Raw genomic sequence first — 18119 nt, 5'->3', positions numbered from 1 at the left:
CAATGGAATTATTGCCCGCCTAGTAATTCCTAATGGAAAGTCTAAGTTCCCGATGAGGGACTTAGAATTGTTTTCCACCAATAATCTTATTGCATTTCAAAACTTAAATGTACGGTAAGGCTTTCCAGGCGTTTGCTCTATAAACCACATTCATCGTACTCGATACACACGTTACATTATTGTTAAAAAATCCGAAACACTCCTTGTATTTACGCCTCTGAAATTTCACGTATTAGTCGTCTAGTCACATCACTTTACTGAGAATAAGAGGGTGGATTTTGGCAAATTTGCATTTTTTGTTTGTTTGTTTCAAGATGTAATATGCTCATAAGAAATAAAGGCGATTCATGCCATTTAAAATTGAATGGTTGTTCTATAACGCATATAAATGCATACCGCATGTGCGGAATACGCGCATATTCTTGACGTATGTGCATATACAATAAGTGCATAATTGCAGTTTTGTTATAGTTATGTATAAAACAACGTATGTATATTGATACTGAAATCTGTTCCTCAATGCAAAGAAATGAACATGTAAAAGCTCCGTTCGCCGCCGAAAGCCTTTACAATGCATTGTTGTTAACAGTCGACTGTATTAACAAGAGCTTGACAATGTGTAAGTTTATTACACTGGCGTTTTCGTATTCGGTTCGGTGGTTGGAATCATAGAAAAATAATATGTTTTGAGACCTGAACTAGCAGTGAGGAGATATTCTTCCTCGATATTTAGCTCCAAACAGCCTGAAAGTAAATAATGCCACCATTTTCTTTGTCCCTATGGTCTTGTCATTGGCAGGACCTAAACAGTACAGACCAACAATTGTCTTGTTCAGACCAATATTTTGTAGCTCGAACCTATTTTTACCGTTCATTTTTCGTGTTATTCAGTATCTGTGGATAATGCGCCGACGTTGGCAAACCTGTTTAGTGCATTGCGAGCTCGCCGGAGCGGCCGATTTGTTGAATCTATAGCATTTATTTTATTTCTTCGTTGTATGAAGACCAGTAACCACTAGAACTCATGCCAAAAGAAAAAAGCAGCTGAAAGTATTTTGCTTCAACAGTTGCAATTGGGGAACCAACCTTATACGCGAGTTCAATGTATATCACATACATTTTTCTAAAAGCAGGTTGGTTTTATTGAGGATTCAAATACACCATGTTATTCCCCAATCCTTTTGGTACAATACCCTATTTTTCAAAATAATTTCCGTTCAATGTTACGGCCTTACGCTACCGTAAAGTGAAGGCCTGGTCGAAGTTGGAGCCAACGTCGTGCTGCATTGGTAACTTCCCCATCGTCCACGTAGTGCTTCGCGCGGAGTGCATCCTCCATTGGGCCAAACAGATGGAAGTCAGAAGGCCTGAGATCCGGGCTGTAGGGTGGATGAGGAAGAACAGTCCACTGAAGTTTTGTGAGCTCTTGTCGGTGATGTGATGATAAAACACGCCTTGCGCAACAACCAGGTCCACTGCCAGGTCTCCGTAAACATTCTGCAAGCGCCTATGAATATCTGTGATGCCCTGGTTTTCCGCCAAAACTAACGCAATAATCGCTCTCTGTTTGGTACGCACCTTCGTTACAGACGCCATTCTGAAGGCTAATCATAACGCTGCCACCTATCGGAAATTAATGAAACTCTACGGGACGAAGCGGGAATATCCAAACAGGTCCCAAACAAAATTCCAATTTAAAAAAAAAACCAAATTGGCCGAGAAATAAAATGTGTTTCATTATATATTGAACGCTACTCGTACATAAGAGGAAAACCAAATATTTGGCAGACTATGCGATAGTGCATAATTATATGAATACATATTTTGCCGTGTTTAGTGTATAATAATCCGCCCTCTACTGATAACTAATACATATATCATTCAACAAGTGTAGGAATGCTACACTAATGACGCTAGTAACGTTTCCTAACATTAACCACACTCGCTGCGCTGCCTGACCGCGCACTATATCCCCGCCACTCGGGCTGCACCAGCTAAACTGCCGGTAACTTTTCACTGCCTCTCCCTGTATTTCTCTGCGCTCAGTGCAGACACCACTACATTTCAAGCTAGTATCACACACTCAAAGTACACGGGGTTGTTGCACACGATGCTTCCAGCTTCCGTCACTGTCAGCTACAACTGACAAGATGAGGCCAATGCTCTGCGGTCGCCTTTCGTTCAACTTTGGGAGGTTCATCTAAGTCAAAAACAGAGTTGTGCCTGAGGGTCCTTCCCGGTTGCCTTTCTAAACTACCATCAATGCTTTGTCTCTATGCATTTTGTGGTCATCTCACTGATGACATGAAACAGAAGATCCACAGCGTAGCCAGTGACCTTGTTATTATTCCCGGAGGAATGATTCCTGTGTTACAATCCCTCGAGGTCAGTATAAATAATCCTTTCATAGGTTGCGTTCAGGAACAATACGAAAAATGGTTTTACGAACCAAACCGTGAACTGACTCCGACCGGAAAAATTAAGCGTGCTGCACCCTACATTATTACACACTGGGTTTCGGTTGTCTGGAAAAGCATCGAAGCCCCAATGATCGTAAAATCTTTCAAGAAAATGCTGCATTTCAAATACTCTAGTCGGCAGTGAAGATGATGTGCTCTGGAACGACACCGATATTGATGGGGAAAGAGGTAATGAATCTGTTTTCGATGTAGACTCCTCCGAGGATACAAGTGAATAGTGATGAGTAACGCTTGTCATTTACGGTAGCCTATGTTTGTTTGCAAAATTTGGACCCCTTTAGACATCAAGCATCCTCGATTCAGGATTGTGCTTCATGAGTGGTCCCTTGGTCAGTAATAAATTATCTATGATCTTTTTTTGAGTTGGATCCACTCTTTTTTTTTGTTTGCTCCTTTTTTGTTGTTTTTTTTGTTTTTTGGTTCATGTCCATCCATTCCTTGTTCATGACGATTTTTTTTATTTTAGTCAGTGGATGATTTTGATTTTTTGTTGTCATTTCATTTCGTACCATTAGGGGCCGATGACCTCGATGTTAGGCCCCTTTAAACCACAAGCATCATCATCATCATCATCATGTTACGAAAACAGCATTGCTCTTATGACAACAGGGTTGCCATATCGAACGGCTCTGCTCAACGCCATTACGGGAAAACGGTGGCACATAAACTTGTGAAATTCACTATTTAAGTTCAAGACAAAAAGCGCAAGAAACTAAGTTACAAACTAATTTTATGAATTAAACAGAACGGGGGATTTACAGTGTCTAGTTTTGGTTTGTACGGAATCAGATGAAAATTACGGCACATAAAAAAGCTCAGCATTGAAGTGTGAGGCAAATTTGAGGAGAGACAAATAATTGTTATGGGCGCCAGGGGTAAGGGATGCATATAAATGCATTTAATAATTTTTTCCAGGCAATAAAGGCTAGAAAACAGACACAACAAATAAATACTGTAGATGACTTTACAAAAGATCACAGTATTAATATTAAAGAAATAAATCATACACGTAGGATTATCGCATAACTCTTACTCAGCACAAGACAATTACGTACTGATTTAAAGGCTATAAACATACACGCAAAAAATAAATACTGTAGATGACTTCACTACAGAAGTGAGCTGCCGGCGGTTCACAGAGTGAGGGACTACACGAGGCTTGTACCAGAGCAACACAGAAGGGGGACTGAAGGGAGGCAACAAAGCAATGGCTGTTCCTGCCATTGTGCTTCCTCCCTACAAATGTATTTGTGGAAAAGACAATTTATGCAGTTATTTTAATAACTCGCGGGCCAAAATGCCTCATCCTTTTTATTTATCTTCCATAAGCATTACAAAGTACAGTATAATATTCCTTAATAACGAGGAATTATAGGTGTCTAAGAGGGGGTGTGTTCACTGCTTGTAGGTCCATAAGAGCAATACTGTTTTCTTAACGCAGAATGAGCTTTTAAATAATAAATAATGACTGTGTCACTTAACAATGGGCCACTTACAAATTGTCGTTGTTTTGATAGTTATGTATACATCCACTGTTGTGTAAAAAATTTACCCTATCACTGATGCGCCAATAAAATCCTTTGTTTTATTTTTATTTTTAAAATTGGCGTGCGCTTTTCATTCGATGGCGAATTAAATTCGCGTAAATACAGTATCGATCCAACAGTTCGATTTTAAGAGTCACCAGCGCAACCAGCTGGGGTCAATTCGGAGGAGAAAGACAGGTCTGAGCCAGCTATATCATACTTTCTTGGTAAGTACAATCTACAAGGCATGTGAGGGACTGGTCTCTTTGTTGGTGCACGAGTTACAATCCCAAAATGTTTCGGTGACTGGAGATGACTGTAAAAACTTACAAAAATAAATAAATAAATAAATAAATAAATAAATAAATAAATAAATAAATAAATAAATAAATAAATAAATAAATAAACACAAGACTAAATCATCAGTGTTATAAAACATTCTGTAATAATTCTACGCAATTATTTGTGTGGCTTTCGTGAATCTGGGAGAAGAACATTATTTTAATCTTAAACATTGTGTATGCTATTGTGTGTCGTCATGTCAAGTCTCATCAGGGCCAGATTGTTAAGTAAATAATACAATGTTAAAGATACAAGTTTTCCATAATATCTTTTTTGGGCAATTTCGTAAATCACTTGTGTTGTCGTAGAATAAATCTGCGCGGGTTAGTATTATAAGATACAGCGTTCCTACTGTATGTACTGCAAGCGGATATGCAGACTGTAGGATGGTTTTTCTAGCACGGAGTGGAGAGACACGCTGAAAATGCAATATAGGCTAACGTTGAACCTTAAGAGCTCTATCGGGGAAGTCCCTTGATGGTAATCACTGCATAAGATGCAATGAGACTGTGCTTTCAGTGAAGCTCTTCGAAAAACCAGACATCACAACATCGGGTCGTCCATAGCACAGACGCGTTGTGAGAAAAGATTGCAAGTGTATGAAGAAGTCCATGGCATCGGAGTAAATGGCAGCACGAGAACGATATACATGATCGCCATTAAAGGATGATGGGGAAAGAGGAAATGAATCTGTTTCTGATGTAGACTCCTCCGAGAATACCCGTAATCATAACATTAGTGACATGAAACACACTCCGACCAACCAGACGAAGTAGACAGAGAAAAGAAGTCTATTTACCTGCCTACAGTGCCGTATTACATGAACACTGTAGAAGATGAGAACTGAAACAAATCACAAATTCACATATGCATTAGAAAATTTCCTCTGTTCGGCTTCTACAACTCTGACGAAACAACAGCAAAATAAACTCGAAATTTGTAAAAAAAAAAATAATAAAAAAAAAAAAAGAAAAGAAAAGAAACGAGCTGGTAGGGGATTTTCTAACAAGGGATCTGTCATAATTACTTTAAAGTTTACCGCAAGCTATGAAGTACAGGGTGGGGCAGAGTGGACTCCCTAGTTTCAATAAATCACTGAAGAGCGTACACGTGAGTAAGCGGAGTGGGAGTAGTAGCATTTGGTGGGGGGAAAGACGCCATTTTAGTAGTCACCATGCCGTGGACTGGCGAGCATCGTGGTTTTGTAGTCGAAACGTTTTTTAAAAATAACGATAGTGTGGTGGCGACGCAGAGGGCATTTCGTAGGCGGTTTGGTAGCAAAAGTTTCGTTACTGGGCAGCTGAAAACCCACGCAATCTTCACCAAAGACCTCTTCATTCACCAAAAGTGACTGTGTGGTGTGCTGTGTCCTCCATAGGCATTATTGGCCCCTACTTTTTTGAATCGGAAGATGCAACCGTTACTCTGAACGCTGTGCGCTATTGTGAGATGTTGGAGAACTTCTTGTTCCCCAAAATGGAAGAGTATGGTGAGGAAATGGAAATGGAAGCCTTTTGGTTTCAACAGGATGGTGCCACGGCTCATACCGCCCGTCGCTCTCGCCAACTTCTGCAAGAACAGTTTCCCGGCCGCGTGATCTCATTACGAGGGGATGTTTCATGGCCCCCTCGATCCCCCGATTTAAGCCCATGCGATTATTTTCTTTGGGGTTACCTCAAATCTGAGGTTTATAAAGTTCGACCAAGGACCGTGGAAGCCCTTAAGGAAGCAGTTGCTGATGTCATCGCTGGAATAACGCCAGATATGCTGCGCAGAGTTTTTGAAAACTTTATTGAACGGCTGAATATGTGCGTCGCTCGTCAAGGTCGTCACCTGGACGATATCATTTTTAGAACCAAATGAAAAAAATGGCCTTGTATGTAGATTTCAGAAATAAAAAGCTTTTGTAATAATCTTGTACGGTTTTTATACAGTTAACCCATCAAATCAGGGAGCCCACTCTGCCCCACCCTGTATAATGTAATTAAAAAACTTTAAAGTCTATCGAATACATAAGTTCAATACGGTGTGTCCCGGGAGAAATTGTCAATATTCGAGGATATGACAGGAACGACCATTTGAAGAAAAATCTTCATATGGGCTTATGTCCTATTCCGAACACATTGTTGAAATGGTACAGCGTAGTCCTACTACCAGCACAAGGCGATTTTCTGCACGTATGAGGGTCTCACAAACACGCGTATGGCGAACATTATATGCGGAAAACTTGTACCCATTTCATATTTTACCCCACAGTAAGATTTAAAATACACTCTGACCAACCAGACGAAGTAGACAAGAGAATATGTCTATCTACCTGCCTACAATGCCGTATTACATGAATAAACACGAGCTGGACTCTGTAAAAGTGATCGGTGCGAGAAGGACAATCGGCAAGAAGACGTTAGAGCTGATGAAGACCTTCAACATCAGATCCAAGGAATTCATCGACTGGGGGGTGAAAGCATTCAGAGGTTTTCTTTTGATACTCAGACACCACTTATATTACCCAGACTGAGACATTATTTACTTCAATTTTTTATTTTTTAATGCAATTGATTTTTGTAGACCTATTCTTTATCTTACGCAGCCTCCAAGAGGAGGGAGATTTTGAAAAAGAAAGAGGCCATTTTCTCCTTACATAAAGGCCAATGACACCACCTTTCGACGTAGGTCAAGTTCCTAAAGTCTGAACGAAAGGTGACCGCATAGCTGATTGTTAGTAGCTTAATTTCATTCAGCAATCCATTCCTCTTCTCTGACTCTGATTACCTCCAGCTTGCAATCTCGACGCCAAGTTGTCGACGTCATTCTATACATGCATGGATTCTTCTCATGCGCTTATAGTAACTGTTGACTGCTCCAAGACTGTAGAAGGTGAGAACTGAAACAAATCACAAATTCATATAGGCATTTGAAAATCCCCACTTTTTGGCTTCTACAACTATGACGAAACAAAAGCAAAATAAACTCAAAATTTGTGAACAGGAGAAATATAACAATTGGCTTTACGTCGCACCAACACAGACAGGTCTTATGGCAACGATGGGATAGGAAAGGGCTAGGAGTGGAAAGGAAGAGTCCGTGGCCTTAATTAAGGTAGGTGTTTATGAAGTCCCTTATTATGATAGGAAGATTGGTGTATTGTGTGGTGTTAGTGCAAGAGGAATAACTGGGCCTATTTTTTGCGTGGTGTGAAAATGGAAAACCACGGAAAACCATCTTCAGGGCTGCCGACAGTGGTGTTCCAACGCACTATCTCCCGAATACTGGATACTGGCCGCACTCAAGTGACTGCAGCTATCGAACTCGGTAAATACGAGAAAGAAACGAACTAGTAGGGGATTTTCTAACAAGATAACTATTCGGGCTAGACCAGACCGATGACCATTAAATTAATTTAAGACAGGCATGAAAATGTTATGAGCTAACTGAGTGTTCTGCGTGCATGAGAAACAGCTGTTACGAACGTTAGGCCAGGACATTATCAGATAGTGCAAGCCTGGACGGGTGAACATTACACGTTCATAACAATACATGCATAGGGTGTCTCATATAAATCCAGACCGAACGCACGGTGTTTGTACTCCGGGTTGCGGCAGCTGCAGCATGCGGGGCGCGCGCAGAGTTCTTGACCTTGCAAGCAGCCAGCACGTGTTCGACCTGGCAAGCATGAGTCGCCATTCTGAATCTCAGCTGTTAACATGGTGAGGGAGATATAATTGCAATACTCTATTTTCGTATGTAAACTTTCTGGTTTCATCTTAATGGTCGTGTGAACAGTCATAACTCTCGCCGTTGATGTGTAGAAAATCCTAAAGGTGTTTATGAAGTAGCTCATTATGGATAGGAATATTGGTGTCTCGTGTGCTCGTAGTGCAAGCTGGGCCTATATATATATATATTTTTCTTTTTGAGACGACATTAAATACAGAGAGGTACCAAGATTACATTTTGACACGTTCTTCCATCAGTTAACGGAAGAAGACAAATTGCATGAGTGGTTTCAACAAGATTCAGCCCCTGTTCATACAGCCATGAACCTACTACGCTGGCGTAGCAGGGGGAGAGGTGATATTCCCACGTGGCACGTCCCAGGTGGCGGATAGGGGGTCCTAACCGGCTTGCAGGCGGAACTCTCGCGAATAAAACACACAACCCTCTGTGGGTGGGGGACGCAAACGAATACATCCATGGTATCCCCTGCCTGTCTTAAGAGGCGACTAAAAGGGGCGACCAAGGGATGATTTTTATTAGAACCATGAAACTACTTGTGATTAGTACCACCACGCGGGGAACACCATGGGTCGCTTTTACTAGCGCGTAGTACCATTATGTTAGATACAAAATAGGTTTGTGATTAGTAGCGATAGTGTGTAGCTCAGGATGCATTTTACAGTACCTGTGATTCGTACCACTATATGAGCGACACCATGGTTCTGCCTTGCCTATGCTTAGTACCCACTATGTGGGGAACACCACGGAATATTGCGGGTCCCTGTGGCTAGTCCACTTATGTGAGGAACACCATAGGTTTGCGTTGCCTGTAAATAGCGCCGCAGTGTGCGAAACACCATAGGTCTGTGTTACATGTGCGAATTTCATTACATGTGAGTAGTACCATAATGTGTGGAATACCGCGAGTCTACGGTACTTTTGAGTAATACCGCAACATGACAAATAGCATGGTTCTATTTTCCTAGCGATAAGCACCATTATGAGGGGCCGTTGACCAGGATTTTGGACCCGTTTCGACTACAAGCATCGATTCAGTACTGTGCTTTAGAAGCAGTCCCTTGCTCAATAATATTATTATTTAACGCTAGTTTCTGGGAATGTTGGGCATTGTGGGTCGGATCCACTGCTTGTTTTAACTTCATATCCATCCATTCATTCCTCGTCCTCACGTTTTCGAATCTGGTCAGTGGAGGATTATGGATTTTTAAACTGTCATAACATTTCATCTCATTTCGTACCATTAAGGGCCGATGACCTAGATGTTAGGCCCCTTTAAACAACAAGCACCATCATCATCATCATCATCATGTTCATACAGCAGAAGATTCCCTTCTTACAATCTCGGTTGTAAATACAGTGATCAGTACTTGTCTATTTCCCCCTCGTTTTCCAGATCTAACAGGGTGTGATTTTTACTTGTAGGGTAAACTGAAAGAAAAAGTTTATTGAGCAAATCCTCACACATTGGAGGAACTGATAGAAAACATATCAAATGAAGTTAGAAATATTACAGTGGCGAGAATGTGGTTACCAGATGCAATGCCCGTATAACACAGGAAGTAACCACACTTCCAGCATTTTTCATAAGATAAGAATTCATATAATATTGTATATAGGCTTAAAGCAGGGCGGCTGCGTGCGACATAAGTTCGGCTGAGGCAGCTGCCGTGGCGCTGAGGACAAACAATGTGCGTTCGGTATGAGTTTATATGAGAGACCCTGTATATATTCGTTCATATAAGGGCATTCATAATTAAACGTATTTAACACGACGTTTGCATCAAATGCGCTAAACAACATGCTTTGTGATCAGAGTATACTAGGAAATTAAGTAATTATTTTAAAGGTTGCCGTAATTAGGAAGTATAATGTAACTTAAAAGCCTTTCAACCTGTCGAACACACAGTTCAATACAGGATGTCCCAGGAGGAATGGTCATTATTCAGGGATATGACAGGAACGATTATTTGAAGCAAAAAAACTTCATATGGACATATGCCCTATTTAATGTACATTTGTTTTTGGACTAGTACCGCGCACGTGTGTATCTTACTCACCCAACCTCTTTGACGTTTTATCCTAGCCCAACCTACCTCTTTGCTCGGGATGTCTTTCTGCCATTAAACCAGCCCGTTGAACGCGCAGTTGTTCACGGTGTGTTGTGAATGAGGCAGTGCGAGGGATTGAGAGTGTATCAGAGAGTAGCATCAGTTAACTGTTTGTACACGCGCTGGGTAAGTGCCACACATCTGCACTAATGAATAAGCCCCGGACTTTTATGCAGTAACAGGTTAGATTGCAAACTAATTTCATTAGTAGGAAGTGTCGGCCACCCGCTCTTCCACAATGTAGCAAGAGTAACATGGGTTTCTCATGGGGTCGTACCCCTAATGTTTATGCAAACCCCGTGGCATAATCGTTGTGAAGGTAGTCTATACTTGTTACTCGCTTCAGGAAGTTTGCATTCTAACCTATTAATGCATAAAATTAGGTATGCAGGTATGGTGTATGTTTACGACTTCTGCGATGGTAGTGATCCTGCTGCTGTCGAGGGATACCCTCGGCGCTTTCCGACACGTCAAATTCTTGATCGTAGAGTGTTTACCAGAGTTTTTAGCACATTGCGTGGAACAGGTATTTTTCCAAGTTTAGTTCCCATGCAGGAAAGGCAACACACTGTTGAAATGGTGCAGCGTAGCCCTACTATTAACACACGGCGACTTTCTCCACGTATCAATGTCCCACGAACACGTGTATGTCAAGTATTACATGCGGAAAACTTGTACCCATTTCAAAACGTGAAAGTGGTTGGGTGGATAAGACATATACGTGCGCGCTACTATAGTTCATTCCATGTTAAGAAAACAGTATTGCTGTTATGGCAACAGGGTTGCCATAAGCGAACGGCTGTGCTCAACACCATCGCGGGTAAACGGTGGCACATAAATTTGTGAAATTCAGTATTTAAGTTCAAGAGAAAAAGCCGAAAAAACTAAGCTGCGAATTAATTTTATGAAATAAAGGGGCCGGGGGGGGGGAGGGGGTTTACATGGGCTATTCTTTGTTTGTGCAGAATCAGAGGTAAACTATGGCACAATAAAAACCTCAACGTTGAAGTATAATGCTAACTGAGGGAGAAAACAGAAAAAAATATTTTTTATGGGCTCGAGAAGTGATAGATGCATTTAATTGCATTTAATGAATTTCCCCAGGCAACACAGGGTACTATTGTGCTGTCGTATTTCTCACAAAAACAATAGTAAAAATTAAATGCGGTCGTGAAAAAAGTGCGCTTAAGAAAGAACAGCTAAATGACAAAACCAAGCACAAATAAAAACATACGGCAAATTTTTGCTATCAGTACAAGTTATGTCATGACATATAGCTGCACACCACAACACTAAAATCTTCAGTAACAACTTCTGTACAATACGAAAATAATAGAACACATACAAATACTAAACAATATACAACCAACTCTCACTCAACACAAGACAAGTACGCACTCTAGCCTAAAAACACACACGCAACAAATAAATACTGTAGATGACTTCACTACAGAATTGAGCTGCGGGTGGTTCACATAGTGAGGGACTACATGAGGCTTGTACCAGAGCTACACAGAAGAAGGAAAATGAACGAAGGCAACGAAGCGATGGCTGTTCCTGGCATTGTGCTTCCTCCCTGCGAATATATTTATGAAAAAGGAAATGTTATGTAGTAATTTCAATAACTCACGGGCAAAAATGCCTCATCCTTTTTATCTCTCTTTTATAATACATTACAAAGTACAGTATAATATCCCTTAATGGCGAGGAATTGTGGGTGTCTTAGAGGGGGTGTGTTCGCTTTTTGTAGGTCCGTAAGAGCAATACTGTTTTCTTAACGCGGAATGAGCTATAGCTCATAAACAAATGTACATTAAATGTATTCTACCTGGGAAACCATTCGGAATAGGGCATATGCAGTCTTTTTCTTCAGTTGATCGTTCCTATCATGTCCCTGAATATTGACAATTCCTCCTGGGACATCTGTATAAATATTACACTATATCTGTAAAAACATACTATTAACAATGAAGAAAAATACACACCATTAACAAGTTTTTAGCTACTCAACATGCTCAACTCATCTATGAACAGTTGCGAAGCAGAATAATGTCCAATACTATGCCGCTAATATATCTCTTCTGTGGTAAAAAGCCATATTTTTATAAACAAAAAAACTAGGCTACGATAAAAGTAGAATCTCTTCAAACAACGGCGTTAATACGAAAGGACCCAAACACAAAATTACAATAGCACAAAATACTGTGTCAGTCCTTATGCCACATATCATATTTCAGCCATAATTTGTATACTACCAAACCAGATGACTGGAGTCTGTCACTGTATTTCTAGCACGAGCACTGCGCTTACAGGGCGCAAGGTTTGACACTTGTGATTTAAAAACGTCATAAACTTTCTTTCTTTCTTTCTTTCTTAATCTGTTTACTGTTAATCCTTTAGTTTTATCCCAAGGACTCGGCGAGGTATCCCACCTCTGCCATGTCAAGGTCAATATCGTGGAGCGTGAGACTTTGGGTTGGGGATAAAACTGAGCAGGAGGACCAGTACTTCGCCCAGGCGGCCTCACCTGCTATGCAAAACAGGGTCCTTGAGGGGGGGGAGATTGGAAGGGAATATACAAGTAAGAGGTGGGTATAAGGTACCAAACTGGCCTTTGCCTGGAGGAGAAGTGAGAAACCACGGAAAACCACTTCGAGTTTGGCTGAGGTAAGAATCGAATCCCTCTCAACTCAGTTGACTTCCCGAGGCCGAGCGAACCCCATTCTCGTACCACTTTTCTAATTTCGTGGCAGAGTCCGGAATCGAACCTGGGCATCCGGAGATGGCAGTTAATCGCACCAACCACTACACCATAGAGGTACTTAAAATATAGTCATTTGTTCTGTAGTTTTAAATGAAACGCAGTGAATCAAAAACATAGATTGTAATGAAATATGCTGCCACTGTGGGTGGGAGCGGTAGTATGACATCCACGGTATCTCCTGCCTGTAGCAAGAGGCGACTACAAATGGCCCCAGGGGATCTGAACTAGGAAGTGTGGGCTGGCGACCACGGGGCCCTTAGTTGAGTCCTGGTATTGCTTCCACTTACTTGTGCCAGACTCCTCACTTTCATCTATCCTATCCGACCTCCCTTGGTCAACTCTTGTTCTTTTCAACCCCGACGGTATTAGAGCATTTGAGGCCTGGGGAGTCTTTCATCTTCACGTCCTTCGTGGTTCTTTTCTTTCTTTGGCTGATACCTTCATTCTTCCAAGCTCCGGATCCCTTCCATTTTTCTCTATGATTAGTGTTATATAGAAGATGGTTACCTAGTTGTACTTCCTCTTATAACAATAATCACCACCACCGCCACCGCAATATAGTAGGATAATAAAGTAAAGATACATGTCTCGTTTTGGGTGTACTGTCCAAATGTGTGGGTACAGCCGGATTCCTATTCACGCAAAGATGTCACCCCCCCATGGGTGGGGGTGGTAGAATAACACCCACGGTATCCCCTGCCTGTCGTATAAGGCGACGAAAAGGAACCCCTGGGACTCTGAACTTTGGAGCTTGGGTTGGCGACCACGGGGCCCTTAGCCGAGTCGCGACATTGCTTCCACTTACTCGTGCCAGGCTCCTCACTTTCATCTATCCTATCCGACCTTCCTTGGTCAACTCTTGTTCCTTTTCGACCCCGGCGGTATTAAAACATTCGATAACTAAGGAGTGACCCTTCTCTTTATTTATTTATTTATTTATTTATTTATTTATTTATTTATTTATTTATTAATGTCTTTCTGTACATGGCGGGGCTCAGGCTATGAAGCCTGCTATTATGCCAAACCATATAATTATGCACCTGCATAAACATAATATACTGAACATTATAACTACTTAAAAAATAAGTTAATTATAATTTAAAGTTAATGTGAAATGTAATTTGTATGAAATGTAAAGCATCATAAAAATCATTTTAACATTTTAAAATTAATTTATAATATTTACTATTATTAAAGCTATATCTCGAAAAATATAAACTATAATGTTTCTAACCTTACATTGACATTTTATTCATTTAACTTAATAATCTAAAATTTAAGGGTACTTCTAAGAGTAAATAAATCTGAGTGTAGGTAAAATTTCCAGCACATTCTTCTGAATAGCTTGAGGTTGCTTATGTCTCTAATTTCAGCCGGGAGAGAATTCCAGGAACGTATGGTCCCCGGTACAAATGATTTGTTATACGTACTACTGTGATGAGTGGGGATGGACAGCAGGGTTTGTACTGATGACCTTGAGGGTGTTCTGCCTGAGGGAGAGAGGTAGTTGAAATCTATTCTCAGATAATGTGGTTTACCTGTTCGCAGTATTTTGTGAAGAAGAGAAACAGCATGGTATTTACGTCTATCACATAATCTTAACCAGGACAGCTGATGGAGGAATGGGCTGATGTGGGAATGGAGCGGAACATTTAGAATGAATCGAATGCAGGCATTATGCGCCCGTTGAAGTTTAGAACCAAGTGAATAACTTATGTTATTATAGACTACATCAACATAATCAAATGTTGGTATTATTAGTACTTGAATGAGCAGTTTCCTGGTTTTGACAGGTAGAAAATCTCTCAGTTTGTTTAGTGAGTGTAATGAAGCGAATACACGTTGACAAATTTTTGTTACGTGCTCTGACCAACTTAAATACTTATCAAAAATTATTTCAAGGTTCTTAACGGAGTCTTTCAGTGCTATAGGTGTTTCATTGATCTTGACAACCGGTACGTTGATGCTTTCTAACTTGGCATGCGCTTTTCTAGATCCTATTATGATGGCTTGCGATTTTAATGGGTTTACTTTCAGGCAGTGGCTACTAGTCCATTCGTTAATGTTAAATAAGTCTTCGTTTAATTTCATGGTTGCTTCTTGTATGTCATTCGGCTTGGTATGAATAAACATTTGGATATCGTCAGCGTATAAGTGATATTTACAGTTCGTCAGTTGTTCTGATAGGTCATTCATGTATAGGGAGAACAGAAGTGGTGATAACACCCCACCCTGTGCTACCCCCATCTCAGTATTTCGCCACCTAGACACATTGTCTCCCACTGACACACATTGTTTACGTCCACTGAGATAGGAACGTACCCAGCATAATACATTATTAGAAAATTTCATCATTTCTAATTTAGCTAGTAAAATGTCTTTATCTACGCAATCAAATGCCTTTGTAAGGTCGAGAAGAATAAGAATTGTCATTTGTCCGTTATCCATTGCTAGCTGAATGTCGTTAGTTACTTTTGCTAATGCTGTGCTGGTACTGTAGTTCGATCTAAACCCTGATTGATATCTGTCGAGTAAGTTATGATGTAAGAGATAGGCTGTCATTTGTTTGTGTACTAGTTTCTCCAGTACTTTTCCTAGTACAGGGAGAATACTAATAGGGCGGTAATCGTCAAGGGTTGTGGGGGTACTGTTTTTCTGCAAGGGTCGGATGATGGCATTTTTCCAGTTCCCAGGAAAGATTCCCGTCATAAGAGAGGTGTTAATAATATGCGTTATTGTAGGAAGAATGATGTCTAGAATTCTTCTTAAAAGGGACAGGTTTATTCCATCGTGTCCAGTAGACTTTGATTTTATGTCATTAAGGGCGCTCTTTACATCACCTGGAGTCACGTGAGAGAAGTAGAATGTTTCACCACCATGCTTTCCCTTTGAAAATATTCTGTCAATAGTGGCTCTCTTGGTATTTCCGTTCGCCTGGACGTTTCTTGAGCTAAAATACTCATTCAGATCATCCAAAGATACATTACAGTTACTGTCCTTTGTCTTCGTTTTACTTAGACCCATATCTCGGAGAGTCTTCCATGCAACAGCAGAGTCATGTGTATTTAAAATTTCGTACGAGTAGCGTATTTTAGCGTTTCTTATCATCTGCGTGGTTTTATTTCGAAGTTTTTTATAATTCTCAAAATTTTCCTGCGCTGGATGTTTCACATAGTAGCTATAGGCTGAGTCCCTATCTTTCATTATATCACGAATTTCTTGATTGAGCCACGGGTTAGAGGGTCGCTTTACTCGAGCAGTACGTAATGGGGCATGTCTGTCGTATAAAGTTAAGAGAAGTTCGTTAAAATGAGATACTTTGTCGTCAATGTCCTTTATATACTGAATTGTGTGCCATGGTGTGCTCAGAGCGTCCTCAATGAGAGCTTCGTCGTTCAAATTTTTGAAATCGCTGTATTTGATTATCTTAGGCCTGTATTTTGGACATTTTAAAGAGTATGCAGCGTAAATCATGTCATGGCGGGAAAGGCCTGGCACAGGCATCTGTCCATGTGTCAATATACGGTCATTATTGTTTGCAATGATTAGGTCGAGGAGTGTGTGCGAGGTTGCAACATGGTGTGTGGGTTGCAAGGGCAGAATTGTCATATTAATTGATTCAAACATGCATGTTAGTCGCCTAGTCTCAGTGGTTTCATTTTTCAGGTCAGTGTTGAAGTCTCCCATTAAAATCATATGTTTATACCTGAATATTAAATCCTGTAGCACTTCTTCTAAATCTGTGATGTTTCCAGTCTTCGGTGGGCGGTACACTACACCGAGTAAACACTTCGTACCACGAATTTCAATTTCTACAAACAAGAACTCCGCTCTGTGAGAGTATTCACTTGGCGATTTAAATATTACCTTGTATTTCAAATCATTGCGTATAAATATTCCGACTCCGCCTCCAGGCTTTCCCTCTCTGTCGTTCCTAATTAAAGTGTATCCACTCATTTTAACCAGCGCTGAAGATATAGATTGACGCAGCCATGACTGAAATCATTATAGCATGCAGATTACAGGTTGAAAATATTTCGGAGAATTCTGAGAAATGTGGGACAATGCTCTGTGTATTGACATGTGCTATTTGTAGAGAAGTAGGGTAGGGCGCAAGAATGTCTTTGAGACGGTTAGCGGTATTCTGCGAGGGGGCTGGCACGACGGGGTAATGACCTGCCTGGGACAGTGGTGAAAGGAGGCTGAAATTAGAGACATTTCTTTCCTGGTTGCTAAATGTTGCCAACTTGAAAGTTAAATGATGACAACTGATAGTAAGAAGTACCTACTACAACTATAATATTATCACCTAATCAAAACTACAACTATGTGGAAAATTAACTTAAGTGAACTAAAATAACTATGGCGGTCCTTATATTACACAGAGTCTGCTCGTGACTAGCGAATACTGTTCAAATCTGAACGATTAGTTATGGCTATTTTACGGTTCCCTTGTTTTACGTATATGATGCCATCTCTAGACCATACGTTCTGGACGGTAAATTTTGCGACAGCGTCCTGAAGAAGTCGGAGTCTTGCTGGAGTTAGGTCCTCGCGGATGGTTTTATTCGTGCCCTTAAGTTTCTTTTTGTTCGTGAACATAGCGTTCCTCTTACGGTATGACACAAACTTGACGATTATAGGTCGCGGACGCCCATTCTGGTTTTTCCCAACCCTGTGAGACCTATCAATTTCATCCACAGAAAGACTGACCCCGATTTCTTTCGCAATGTCGAGAACTAAATTGTCAGTGTTCTCGTCCGCAGTTTCCGGTATACCGAACACACGTAGGCACTGCCTTCTCTGATACTGTTCTAAACAGTCAGTTTTATCCTGCAGTTCAGTTTTTAAATCACTGATTGTTTTGTCCCGCTCCTCTAGAGCCCTCCTAAGTTCTTCAATTGCACTCGTATTAAAATTGATAGTTTCTTTTAATTGGTCAACAACTGACTTTGTTACCTGGTCCTGGATAAGGTTGGCAAGCGTGCCAAGTGTCTCCTTGCTGCTCAGCGCTTCTTGTACGGCCTGCTTAACTATGGCTTCCATTGGCACTTGCTTCACCTTGCGTGGCATTATTAATTTGTTGGATTTCTTGCCTTTTACTTTCACCAATCACTTCACTAATACTCACTCAGAACCACTGCACTGGTAGAGATAATGT

The sequence above is a fragment of the Anabrus simplex genome, chromosome X (genome assembly GCF_040414725.1).
Source record: "Anabrus simplex isolate iqAnaSimp1 chromosome X, ASM4041472v1, whole genome shotgun sequence".
NCBI classification, from domain to species: Eukaryota; Metazoa; Arthropoda; class Insecta; order Orthoptera; family Tettigoniidae; genus Anabrus; species Anabrus simplex.
Note: the sequence above shows the minus strand (reverse complement) of the source record.